The following is a 14,297-nucleotide window of genomic DNA, read 5'->3' as shown; positions in this document are numbered from 1 at the left end:
TTTCAGTATTATCGTATAAGCATGTAAACGAACTGATCTTTCAGTGATTCGTTTATGGTTGTTTATTTAATAAACGAAGGAACATGCAGTGTGAACAAACATTTTTTTTTTTCATTTTAGTATGTTTGTAAATGTTAGTTTACATTCGTTCATTAAAATTTGTTTATGTTCGTTTGTTTGCATTCATTCATGTTTATTAATTTACGTTCGTCAATACTCGATACACTCATATTAATTTTTTAGGGCCGTTACAATTTAGTTTAGTTTTAATAACTTTTTAGGCCCAACACTTTTGTTGCTCTCATAACGAAGTTTGTTTAGTTGCTCATGTTTTGATCTTTTGGTCGGTTACACTTTAAGGAACAAAACGAAAACTCTATTATAAACGTTAATGTTTTATGTGACAGGGCTGACGATGCGCGGCAACCAATGAGCAGAGTGGTGCCTATTTCATCCGCTCATCTGACTCCATATCGTGTTGTAATAATTCTGCGGTTGATTATTTTGGGTTTCTTCTTGCAATACCGTTGTAGTCATCCAGTGAATGATGCTTATCCCTTATGGCTGGTGTCTGTTATCTGTGAGGTCTGGTTTGCTTTATCATGGCTTCTTGATCAATTCCCAAAATGGTTTCCTGTTGAGCGTGAGACCTACCTTGACAGGCTTGCATTGAGGTAAATATATATATGAATTTCACTGCGAAGAAAGATAACTTACAACACTTGTTTTGACAAATTTTAACTTCCTTTTTTTGGGCATTAATGTGTGTGTATATATATTATATTATTGAAATGAATGCCTCTTCTTCCTACAATGTGTGAGTATGTATATGGAAATGAATGTTAAGAAACCGGTGTATATCTGCAGATATGACAGGGAAGGAGAACCGTCGCAGCTTGCACCTATTGATGTTTTTGTGAGTACAGTGGATCCGCTAAAAGAACCTCCACTCATCACAGCAAACACGGTTTTATCAATTCTAGCAGTGGATTACCCTGTTGACAAAGTCTCCTGCTATGTGTCTGATGATGGTTCCGCCATGCTCACATTTGAGTCCCTCTCCGAGACTGCAGAGTTTGCAAAGAAGTGGGTCCCATTCTGCAAGAAACATAGCATTGAACCCAGAGCACCCGAGTTCTATTTTGCTCAAAAGATAGATTACTTGAAAGACAAGATTCAACCTTCTTTTGTCAAGGAACGTAGAGCAATGAAGGTATACAATTTCACTTTTAGTTTAGGTCTAACATGTTCATGCTTTTAGTTGTTCATAATAGTTTTATGTATAATATGATTGTTTTTGAGTTCTACACTTGTATTAGAATTTTATTATTTTGGATGACAGAGAGAGTATGAAGAATTTAAGGTGCGAATCAATGCTCTTGTAGCCAAAGCACAAAAGATGCCAGAAGAAGGTTGGACAATGCAAGATGGAACTCCATGGCCGGGAAATAATCCGAGGGATCATCCGGGAATGATACAGGTGAATAAGTTACTCTTATTAGTTACAGTACAATGTTTTTCATTTCAAGCAAAAATTAAGGTAAAAAATTTGATATTATCAAAGGGTCTTTAGGCGAGAGGATGATTGTAGTCACTTGTGATTGTTTAGGTGTTCTTAGGGCACAGTGGAGGCCTTGATACAGATGGCAATGAGCTACCACGTCTAGTTTATGTTTCTCGTGAGAAACGTCCTCGGTTCCAACACCACAAGAAAGCCGGGTGCTATGAATGCTTTGGTATGCTTTATCGCATTTCTTAAATATCTTCTTTCATACACACACACACATATATGTATTTGTGTATTGTGTAGGGGAGGGTTCTATGCAGAAGGCAGTGTTTAGTGAGAACAAAAGATCAAATAAATCAATTATTTTGTCAATTTTAAAATAGTTTAAAATACAAGAAAATGATAGAAAGGCAATGTGTATTCATCCAACATTCTAAACAGATGTATAAATAAAACTCATTTATTTATAGAACTCCTACATGTGTGTAATCATGTGTAGGTATATTTCCTAGACAAAACCTACACATGTGTTGGTAAACATTTTAACATGAAAAAATATTTTTAGAACAAATTAGTTTAATGGTCTTTTATGTACATAACACAGACATGCACGTAAGAACAGTTTTTAAAAATATTAACCCTTGACATAAAAAATTAAGCGATTTAGGGGGGTTCATTTTGTTCTCGCAATCTTTTAGTTTTTTGTAATGAATCTCTCTCTACACACACATGTGTGTATACACACACACACAAATATACAAAACCCATTTTAAGTAGATAACGTTTAGAACTCAAAACTGGTACTTATTAATGTATGCATTAACCTTCTCTCTTGCACTCTATATTTAAAGCACTACATACAAGTGCTTATGTTATTCTTATGACTGCATACAAAAAATTAGTTCGATAATGAACATGCCCCTTATACATATTGGTTTTTTAGTTAGTTTATCAATGCTTCTTATCATTAACAGATACGAGTTTCCGCGGTGTTGACAAATGGTGCATATCTATTAAATGTTGATTGTGATCATTACTTCAACAACAGCAAAGCTCTAAAAGAAGCCATGTGTTTCATGATGGACCCTGCATATGGAAAAAAGACCTGCTATGTTCAATTCCCACAAAGATTCGATGGCATTGATTTGCACGATCGATATGCTAACCGCAACATTGTTTTCTTTGATGTACGCTTTCTTCTTGGCATTCCTTTTTTTTATTTAGTTATCTAATTCTCGTTATTCATTTCTTTGAAAATTCGTGCTTTTTAGATTAACTTGAAAGGGTTAGATGGCATTCAAGGGCCTGTTTATGTGGGGACGGGTTGTTGTTTCAACAGACAAGCTCTTTATGGTTATGATCCGGTGTTGACCGAGGCTGATTTAGAACCAAATATTATTGTTAAGTCGTGTTGTGGCTCACGGAAGAAAGGGAGAAACAGCAACAAGTATAATGATAAAAAGAGAGCGGTTAAAAGAACCGAATCAACTGTTCCTATTTTCAATACAGAAGACATGGATGAGGGTGTTGAAGGTTTGCTCTTTTCCATTGGCTGTAGTGCTGGGTGTGCATGAAACTTATAAATAAATGTGATGAAATTACCAACTCTAGCAGTTTTTAAAAAAATCAAATCTGTTTATTATGGTTGTTAGATCTCTGATGGTTGGTAAAATGGGTTCTTTGTATTGTTTGTTGAATTCATGTGGTGCTGACTGGATTTTTGTTTTGCAGGATATGATGAGGAAAAGTCATTACTCATGTCACAAAGGAGCTTAGAAAAACGATTCGGTCAATCTTCGGTATTCATTTCTGCTACTTTTATGGAGATGGGAGGTATTCCACCCACCACAAATTCTGCTACCCTTTTGAAAGAGGCTATCCATGTTATTAGTTGTGGTTATGAAGACAAAACTGAATGGGGTAAAGAGGTAATTTAGCTAAAGCTAGTTAGCACTCTTAATGCATGTATGTAGGGATGACAATTGTGTCGGGTTAGTGGGTTAAATTGTTGAACTCGAAACGACCCATCTATTTGTTTGTGTCAAATACGTCAACCTTAACCCAGTTACCCAGACACGCTTAAAGTCGTGTAACCCGAACACGGCCTGTTTTACCCATTTCTTTAAATGAGTAAAGGGGTTGCTAGGATCAAAACAGGTTGGAGGGTTGTAAACAGATCAACCTGTTTATCAAACGGATTAAACACGTCAACCTGAACACAACCTGTTTTATTAAATGTGTTAATAGGTCGACCTGTTTAGTTAGATGTGCTTACGGGTCGCTCTGTTTACCTAAACACGCTGACAGGTCATTCTGTTTAGTTAAGCGTGTTGGCAGGTTGCTTCTTTAGTTAAGCGCACTGATGGGTCAGTCAATTTAGTTAAACGGGCTGATAGCACGCTGACAGGTCATTCTGTTTAGTTAAGTGCGTTGGCAGGTTGCTTCTTTAGTTAAGCGCACTGATGGGTCAGTCCATTTAGTTAAACGGGCTGACAGGTCGACCTTTTTAGTTTGACCGGTATGGTCGACCCATTTACTAATTGGTTTGCGGGTCAAACATGTCAACCTGAACACAACCCGTTTTATTAAATGGGCCAAAAGATCAATCCAAACACGACTTGTTTACTAAACACATTAAAAATGACAACACAAAACCAGATTATTTCGTTTTGGGTTGTATAGGAAACCGACACCTTAATATGTGATCAATGGTAACTGGTTCTTTGGTAGCAGCAATGCAAATATCTTAAAAGACAAAAAAGAAAAAAAAAAACCCTTTTCTCTTAGTTATCATTTACCAAAATGACCAACTGATCATTTTACCCTTCCAGTGATATTCTTTCATGCATCTTAATATTATTCACAGATTGGATGGATTTACGGATCTGTGACAGAAGATATCTTAACGGGATTTAAGATGCACACAAGAGGATGGATCTCAATATACTGCGTGCCTCCACGACCAGCATTCAAAGGGTCTGCTCCAATTAATCTTTCTGACCGTTTGAACCAGGTTCTTAGGTGGGCTTTAGGTTCAATTGAGATCTTATTCAGTAGACATTGCCCCATTTGGTATGGTTATAATGGTAAATTGAAACTCTTGGAGCGCCTCGCCTACATCAATACCATTGTGTATCCACTCACCTCAATTCCGTTAATTGCTTATTGTGTACTTCCAGCTGTTTGTCTCCTCACCAACAAGTTCATCATTCCCGAGGTACTCTTTAATTGCTTATTTTCATTTCTGCTTTAAACTGGCTGCAGGAACAGCTAGTTTTGACTTTGGAATGTTCATTTTGAGTTGGGTGTGAATTTCTGACATGAACCTAACATGAAATTTGCGGGCTTTAGTTTAGTGTAAATGGGCTCGGGTCCGTTTTGGGTCGAACTGTGGACATGTTTAGCTAAACGATTCCTGTTCAGGTTGACCCATTTGGCCTGTTTATTTTCACAGTATAAAAAAATTATGTTATTTTGTAATTGTCTGCTGTGTGCATGAAACCGAAAAATCTGAACCCCAACGAAAAACGATGGTTTGGTTTTAGGTTTTTGTAAAAACTGAATATTCGGTCAACCTGACATCATCTCGATTACTTCTTTCTTACAGATCAGCAACTTCGCAAGCATATGGTTTATCCTTCTCTTCATCTCAATCGCCGCCACCGGAATCCTAGAGCTCCGGTGGAGCGGCGTAAGCATTGAGGACTGGTGGAGAAACGAGCAGTTTTGGGTCATCGGTGGCACCTCCGCCCATCTCTTCGCAGTCTTCCAAGGCCTCCTCAAAGTCCTTGCCGGAATCGACACCAATTTCACCGTCACATCGAAAGCAAGCGATGATGAAGGTGACTTTGCAGAACTCTACATATTCAAATGGACGGCTCTCCTCATCCCACCGACCACCGTGCTTATTGTCAACTTGGTCGGAATCGTTTCTGGCGTCTCGTCGGCTATCAACAGCGGGTACCAATCATGGGGCCCGTTGTTCGGGAAACTGTTTTTTGCGATATGGGTTATTGTTCATTTGTACCCTTTTTTGAAAGGTTTGTTGGGACGACAAAACCGCACTCCCACTATTGTTATTGTGTGGTCGATTTTGCTCGCTTCAATTTTCTCGTTGCTGTGGGTCAGGATTGATCCGTTTACAACGGATGATAAGCTTGACACCATACGAGGACAGTGCGGGATCGATTGTTAGGTATATATGTATAAGAATTGAAACAAGTGATAAAAAGACTCTTGTTTTTTGTATTTATTTGTTTTTTGTTTTCCTTGTGATATTTTGGTAGTGAAAGATGGTTTTGAATGTGTAATGTACAAGTCAAAACAAGTTTATTGTTGAGTTCTATTATTTTCTGATGGTATTTGTGTCTTTGTAAATTTGCTTGGTGCATGTTGGACCGATTTTGTTGCCTGAAGTATAAAAATAGAAAGTTGCATTTATTAAGCAAATGTTGCATTTCTATTATTAAGCAAATCTCAACCAAAAACAATCTTGACAGGTCCTCCGTATGATACCCTAGGATTTTTGTAGGATTCAGATTTGCTTAATAATAGAAAGTTGCTCATGTATTCAATCTTTGTAGAATGTAAAATTTAGCGTTAAAAAATATTGCATTTAAACTTTGGCTCTTTTTATTTTTATTTTCTTGCATAGGTTGCAAAATAGTTTCACATACAACTAATTTCAAGTATCGAGGATCTTTTTGTACAAAGCGATGGAGAGAGATAGAGATGTAGCCCATCGTGTGAAGGTAGGCTTGTGCAGACGGAGAATAGCTACAGGGGTATTGTGTGACAAGAGATTCCCAGCTAAACTAAGAGGGAAATTTTATATGGTTGCCATTAGACCTGCAATGTGATACGGAACAAATTGTTGGACCATCAAAAAAACATAGGCGTGCAAGCTGGAGATGGCAGAGATGAGGATGTTGAGATGGATGTGTGGGGGCACTAGGTTGGATCAAATTATAGGTTTTTAGGGAAAGATTAGGGGTAACTAGTATTTCATATAAAATAAGGGAAGAGAGGTTGAGATTGTTTGGGCATGTGAAGAAGAGGCACGAGTCTAGGGTGGTAGAAAGTAGAAACCCTTGCTGTAAAGGAGAAGAGGAGTAGAGACAAACCCAAACTGGTTTGGAATGAGCAGATTAAGCATGATTTGATAGAATTGCACCTCTCTGAGAACATGGTCCAAGATAGGAGTTCCTGGAGACGTGTGATTAATGTTAAGGACTTCTAGAAGGGTTATTTGTGGTCTTAGCTTTGTTTAGGGGTCTAGATCTTACTACAGCATAGGTTACGAACTTACTGCTCATGCTATTGCCCATCTCTATTTATGTGTATATGTTACATATGTTTTTACTTTACTCTTTCTATTTTTTGTAGGTTATTGGTAGCTTGTTGGTTTTCTTTAAAAACTCCAAAAAAATTAAGAACTTTGACCACTCTTAACAACCAAACTTTTTTTTAAATCTTTTTTATATATTAACATTATCTGAGAGTAGTTTTATCATATTTTTAATATAAAGTTTTGATTACATATATAAATCATAAGTTTACAGATGTATAAAATTTATATAACAAATTTACATGTATAAAAAACATAGACATGTGCAAAATCTAATTTTCATAATTGCATTCGTAGATGTAGATATTAAAAGTGATAAACTACACTCAAATAATATTATCATACAAAATTTTTTATAAAAAAAATTAGTTGTTAAGAGTTCTTTAAAATTCTTAAAAATTCTGTAATGAAACTCATCACACACACACACACATATATGCGTGCGTGTGTGTGTGCAGTTTTTGTTTGTTTGCTCTGTTTGGTGTGGAACTGGGGGTCTCTGGTAGCCGCCTCTCTATCCCCAGAGATAGATATAAGGTTCGCCTACTCTCACCTTCTCTAAACACTGCTAGTAACTTTGACATTTGGAATAGAATATTTAGGGTGAGATTAATTTGTAGATTTTCGTGAGTTTGGAATGACATGCTCCAATATAGTATATAGATGTTTTTAAAAATACATAGTTTTAATATTAAACACTATGAAAAGTACGGGTTGATAATTGACAATGCATAAGTTATTTTTTTAAAACGGCTAACAAATATAGAATGCCTAGGTATTTCGTACGGATGACCCAATAACAAAAGGTCACCTCTAGCTGGCCTAATCTAATCTTATGGAGCCCTTAAACATCTTCAAGTTATCTCCAGTTCCGGTGCCCAAATACATAAGTTATTGAAATGCTTTTATAAAAACAATTGATTTATTTATTTAAAGAAGCAAAGTCAACATCTTAAAAGGTACAAGGGAGGTGCCTTTATAAGACGGTGGAAGGACGTAATATATAATTTTATGAGATCTTTTGTTGTTTTGAAGAGGTAAATTTTATAAAACTTGATGAAAAGAAATGGATTCAACATAAATAAATTACATAAATCATCTTTTAAGTATACCTAAAATTGTAACCCAAATAAACAAGTGAATTTGTCACGCATTATAAATTCTTCACTAATTAATGTTAACTTTTTCCGGCAAGTGAAAGTAAAATGGCTAAAGTACATTTTATTGAAGAAAGAAAATAAAAAAAATAAGTTATTTATTTTAAAATAAAAGACAATGGTAACCAAAATAAAAATCTTAACCTTAAAAACAAAAATTAATATAACACATGGTATCTCTACTATTTATGATTTTATGCCCATCTAGCCACAATTACACCAGTTTCAATCACCTACACATCGTAAATCCAGCTATCCCATACTTCATTCTGCTACCACTTTCCCGAACCCAACTACTTCCCTTTTAGGTTATCTTCTTTGATGGTAGGAAAATCATGATCAAGATAGCGGACCAAAGACTATGAAACCTGGGTGTGGGTCCTTTATCAAAATAAAATAACTTATTTCTTTATTATATATCATAAATAAGTGAAACATTACACACACTTGACCCATACCATATCTAACATATTCTTTTTGTTTTACGCGTCCGTTACTCTTCCTCAATCAGAATGGAGTAAAATAGCACCCCAAGTACAACCATTAGTTGCATAACAAAAACTACGGAATATCCAAAACCCTACATTTATTTTTAAACTAAAAAAATTCAACCCAAATTAAGCCAGGCTTCCCATGTAAATGGGAGGAGGTAACAAGCATTGACATTGACATTGACGACAGGCATTAGTTACTTGTACATAAACGCATAACATTTGTACACGTACGCATCACCGTCCACCAGATTTGTTCCCTATATTAACATTGAGCGTGTCCTCCAAACGCCGCCATAGCTTGCTTTCTCATGTCGATCTGTTTCCGTAGAAAATGCTCCTACAGAAATTATTATTATTATTATTATTATTATTAGCAGCTTCTTCTTCTTCAATAATTTCGATTCCAGATAGATATGTCAAGGTTTGTTATACGTTTTCTATTCTAGGGTTTCCATTTAATAATATTATATTGAAATCATCCAACTGCTAGCTCTGTTAACCTAGATTTTATTTGATGAATGTTTATATGCGCCTAAGAACTTGTTCATCTATCGATAAAACTGTTAACGAGATTTGATGTATATGCGTTTATTTTGGGGATCATGTTATGCAATTGCTTAGTTTTTAAGTATTGGGACTCTACAGAGCTTATTGAAATTGAAATCATTAATCCATCAACCTTTTTTAACCTAGATTTCATGAATTCGTGATGAGTGTTTATATGCGTTTTCCGTGTATAATTTGGGGAAAACTGTTGACTGTTATAACCTGGATTTGATGAATTGGTGAGGAATGTATGCGTTTTTCGTTCTTATATTGGGAAAACTTGTGAGTACTTGTCAACATTGGAATCGTCGGTCAATTCAACTGTACAAATAGATTTGACCAATGATTCTCGAATCACTAGTTCTTTTGCTTTAATTAATCTCGTTATGTCTTTGAAGTTCACCTCACCTACTGCAATTACAGGCTCTTGGCGATTAAAACTCTTAAGAAAACAGCACAAGTAATTCGAACAAGCAATCATTCAGAAGATGGATCAATCATCAGATCTGGTTTTAACAACTTCAAATACAGGATGTTTAATAGTAACAGAGGGTTTGCTTCCGTCTTTGAATGCAAATCCAAGTTCTGTTTTGGCAAGAACACATTCTCCAATAGACACTACTCAGTTTACTCATCCAATAACACATCATGCACAAAATGCTTGGCGGAAACTTTACATGAGTATGGATCGCGATAAGCAAATATCTGGCATTAATAGAATCGCTCAAGCGTTTAGTCTGGCGTTAAGTCGGTCATATATTGTTCTTCCCGGTATATTTGCATTCACATGTGGGAATCTGGTGCTAGCAGATGCGGGATCAAACTTTAACTCGTTTCAGCCACGAAACAATTTATACACGCATGCTGAAAACGGACACGCGTTTGTGGTTTCTTCATTAATATCACTGTTCGAGGGTTTAATTTTGCTATTCAGAGCTATTTACTTAGCAATATTGTTCTCACCGAGTATGGCAACGGCTCCATTCGCGGAGTATTTTGGGACCTCATCTAGGCAACGATGGCTTCACCTTGTACGTCGTACGTTAGAAATCGCGGGTCCTGCGTTTATAAAATGGGGTCAATGGGCTGCCACACGGCCTGATCTCTTTCCAACCGACTTATGCACCGAGCTTTCTAAACTTCATAGCAAAGCTCCCGAACATAGCTTTGCTTACACTAAAAAGATGGTTGAAAAGGCTTTTGGCCGTAAAATATCAGAAGTTTTTGATGATTTTGAGGAGGTTCCGGTAGCTTCCGGAAGCATTGCTCAAATTCATCGTGCATCGTTAAGGAATAAACATCATAATAAGAGTAAAAAGCCTTTGGAAGTGGCGGTTAAAGTTAGACATCCGGGGGTTGGCGAGTCGATTAAAAGGGATTTTGAGATTATTAATGTGGTTGCAAAGATGTCTAAGTTCGTTCCTACGCTTAATTGGTTGAGATTAGATGAAGGTGTTCAACAATTTGCGGTTTTTATGATGTCACAAGTTGATCTTGCGCGTGAAGCGGCCCATTTGAGTAGATTTATATATAATTTTCGCAGTTGGCGTGATGTTTCGTTTCCTAAACCTGTGTATCCGCTTGTACATCCTGCGGTTTTGGTCGAAACGTTTTAACATGGTGAAAGTGTATCGCGTTATGTTGATGAACTTGAAGGACATGTGAGACTTAAAAGTTCTCTTGCGCATATTGGGACTCATGCGCTTTTGAAAATGTTGTTGGTAAGATGATTATTACTTTGAAATAGTATTGTTGTTTATGAGAGTATGCTGACTTATAGGGTTTTAAACGAACTGGACGAACACGAATGGGGCGTGCTTGTGTGTGTTTGTTTTGCTTTAACTAAATAAATGGTTAAACACGAACAACTAATTGAATGAGGTTTTCTCATCTGTGTTCATTTATCAAGACAATGAGTGTATTTGTGTTCGTTTATGTTTGTTAATAGTGTTAATGAATGGTTCACGAACACAAACAAATGGACACAAATGGGGCATGTTTGTGTTCGTTCGTTTAACTTTAACAAAAAAAAGTGACTGAACACGAACATTTAACTGAACTAGGTTTTCTTGTTTGTGTTCGTTCATTAGAAAATAAGTGTGGTTGTGTTCATTTGTTTAGAAACGAGTGTGTTTGTGCTCATTTGTGTTGGTTTATACTAGTATAAACGAATGGTTCATGAACACAAACACACACAAGCAAACAAACTTAACCGAACATAGATGAACAAACATAAACGAGCAAACAAAATGAGTGTGCTCGTGTTTGTTTATCAAGAACATGAGTGTGCTCATGTTTTGTGTATATTCGTATATTAATAGTAGAAACGGACGGTTCATGAACATAGTTGAACAAACATAACCGAGGAACCCCAATTAAAAGTAATGTGAACATCTATCCAATGGGCCTAAAAAGATAATAAAACTAGACTATATTGTTGTAAGTGATATTTTAATTTCATAAATTTAGATTAATATCTAATGGTCCAAAAAAGTTTTAAATGAATACATAAACAAACGTAAACTAATGAACATAAACGATCATAAATGAATAAACGTTCATGAGAATAAATGAACACACGAGACATGCGTTCATGTTCCTTCTATTTACCAATGAACAAAAGGTTCTGTTCTTGTTCGTTCATTTATTAAATAAACGAGCGCAGATGAAATCCCCGCGGAACAGCTCACTGAATGCTCAGTTTGTTTACAGGCCCAATGGCTTACATTCAATTGGTGGGATAGTCACCGAATTGAATCCTGCTATTACATGCCCATAAATTACATAATATTACATTTGCTTAAGATATATATTTTCTTGTTTAGGTGGACAATTTCATTCATGCTGACATGCATCCAGGAAACATTCTCGTGAGGAGCAAAACGTCGCGTAAAGGGATCTTCAAATCAAAACCACATCTCATATTCCTTGATGTTGGCATGACTGCTGAGCTGTCAAAGAGTGACCGAGTCAACTTATTGGAATTTTTTAAAGCCGTTGCCCGTAGAGACGGTAAAACCGCAGCCGAGTACACGTTGAGGCTTTCAAAACAACAAAATTGCCCTAATCCTCAGGCCTTTATCAAGGTAATCTCATTTTACGTTTATTTCTGTTCTAATTAATATGTTGTGTTTTATAATATTTTGTGGTCAACAGGAGGTTACTGAGTCTTTTGACTTTTGGGGTAGTCCTGAAGGAGATATTATACATCCAGCTGATTGCATGCATCAGGTGTTAGAGCAAGTGAGACGTCATAGAGTTAATGTGGATGGAAATGTTTGTACCGTTATGGTTACAACCCTCGTTCTTGAGGTAATGCTTGTTTTTAACGGGGTAGATGGTAAAAGCATTTAAAAACAGTTCAAAACCGTTAAAACAAATCAGTTTGCATGATATATATTTTGGGAAATTTGTTGACAACCCCTGATATTCATGTTCCAACCGAAGCAAGTTGGTTGGTTATGTCGGTTTGAGATATATACGGTTTGGTTGTTGGGCCTGTAAATGCACTGAACGCTTAGTGAATGCTCATTTGTTTAGTAAACGAATGCTTGCTTATTTAATAAGCGAACAGGCAGGAACCAAACATGTGGTTTATTTAGTTCAACGAACGAGCATGAACACGTCTCGCGTGTTCATTTATGTTGGTTAGTTTACGTTTGTTTAAGTTTTTGTGTTTGTGTATATGTTTAAGTTGTTAGCTACACTACAATATAGTCTAGTTCTATTAATTTATTTAGGTCTAAAAGAGTTATATATTCACATTTACTTTAAATTCGTTCTTGCTAGGTTATGTATGCTTATATTTGTTCATCAATGTTCAGTTATATTCGTTTGTTTACGTTCTTGACTCGTTCGTTTATACTATTAATGAACAGACATAAACGGACCTGAACACATCCACTTTCTTAACAAATGAATACGAACAAGAAAATCCGGTTCATTTAAATGTTCGTGTTTGTTCAGTTCATTTACATGCCTATCCGTTTTGGTGGTTTAACGGTTTAGCTGATGGTTTTAAATTTGGAACCAGCTGTGAAAATTTTGAATCTGTTGTAACTATTATTATTATTATTTTTTTTCGTTAAAAAAATTTCAATAAAAAACCAACGATTTTGAATAACTTTTGGACCAAAGTTCAAACTGTTGAACCACTATATAATCCTTAACCCGTTAAAAATAGGGTAACCCACCTTGGTTGGTTATGTTTGCCATTTCTTGAAACTGTTTAGCAGTTCTACCAAGTATTTTCGTTAAAACCAATCGAAGCAGACTGTTAACGACCCTACACATAACATTAAATTTGTATATAAATGTGTGAACTTCTTAATCACAAATCTAAAAGTTGGATTACTTTTTGTAATAATTTAGTTTTTGCAACAATATTTAGCACATTAACAATATTTTAGTGTTGTAACTTGGTTGTTTATTTTTATATATAGGGTTGGCAAAGAAAGCTTGATCCTGATTATGATGTAATGCACACACTTCAAACATTGTTGCTGAAAGAAGATTGGGCAAAGTCACTAACTTACACAATCGAAAGCTTGATGGCCCCATAAAACGGTTGACCCGCCACTTGCTAAAAGTTTTGTATTTTGTACTCGTATAATCCACGCGACGGGGAATTTTGTAACAATATATAGTCTTTGTTTTTGTTTTTTGAAAGGACGATAGTATAAGATATAAAGAAAGTGAGAGATTCTTTATGAAAGGACCATATTGGCACCGGTTTGTTTAATCTTTGGGTGGCATGTATGTTGCAGCTCAATGGGACTATTCATATGTGTACATGTGGCTTGAACTCTTGAGGCATTAATAAAATATATGCAATTGTAAGGTCAAATCGGGTCGGTTTTAACTGGTTTCAACCGATATTTAGGTTTTAACTGGTTTCAACCGATATTTTCTTAAATCATCGTTGTGGATTAGATTGGGATCAGTTTCACCCGGGAAACCACTCTCGTTTTTGTGTTGTGTCAGAGCCCATTTTACCATTTTAATTAGAATACTTGTTTACGGTGCCTTTCTAACGCGTTTAAGTCGAAGCAAAGTAGTGGATTTTAATATTTTGTAAAGAGAAAAATTACTATTTGCGCCCGTATGGTTTAAGGTGGAAGCATAATAAGTCCTCTAAAAAACATTAACTGGTTGAGTCTCCGTGGTTTTAAAAATGAACTATTTGAGTCCTGACATTACTTTATTGTGTTAGTTTCAGGGGTAGATTTAATATTTCACCTCTATAT

The 14,297-nt window shown here is 35.9% G+C and overlaps 2 pseudogenes across 2 annotated transcripts in view; both read left to right on the top strand.

Annotated features, from left to right (window-relative positions):
• LOC143568289 (cellulose synthase A catalytic subunit 1 [UDP-forming]-like) overlaps positions 1-5,863 on the top strand; it is a 209,075-nt pseudogene extending 203,212 nt beyond the window's left edge. Inside the window, exons 7-15 of the transcript XR_013141556.1 lie at positions 408-674; positions 868-1,213; positions 1,343-1,480; positions 1,610-1,736; positions 2,482-2,694; positions 2,779-3,040; positions 3,239-3,435; positions 4,374-4,724; positions 5,115-5,863. The product of XR_013141556.1 is annotated as a cellulose synthase A catalytic subunit 1 [UDP-forming]-like (transcript). The remainder of the gene's footprint in view (positions 1-407; positions 675-867; positions 1,214-1,342; positions 1,481-1,609; positions 1,737-2,481; positions 2,695-2,778; positions 3,041-3,238; positions 3,436-4,373; positions 4,725-5,114) is intronic.
• Positions 5,864-9,478: 3,615 nt separating this feature from the next.
• Positions 9,479-13,850, top strand: LOC143568265 (uncharacterized; annotated as a pseudogene). Its single transcript, XR_013141549.1, has 4 exons — positions 9,479-10,772; positions 11,877-12,137; positions 12,208-12,363; positions 13,494-13,850. The product of XR_013141549.1 is annotated as an uncharacterized LOC143568265 (transcript).
• Positions 13,851-14,297: the final 447 nt, after the last annotated feature.

This window comes from Bidens hawaiensis, unplaced genomic scaffold, assembly GCF_021521415.1.
Source record: "Bidens hawaiensis isolate Kalapana, Puna unplaced genomic scaffold, B.hawaiensis_p1.1 tig00023874_1, whole genome shotgun sequence".
In the NCBI taxonomy this organism is placed as follows: Eukaryota; Viridiplantae; Streptophyta; class Magnoliopsida; order Asterales; family Asteraceae; genus Bidens; species Bidens hawaiensis.
This window is presented reverse-complemented; position numbering and strand designations above follow the sequence as displayed.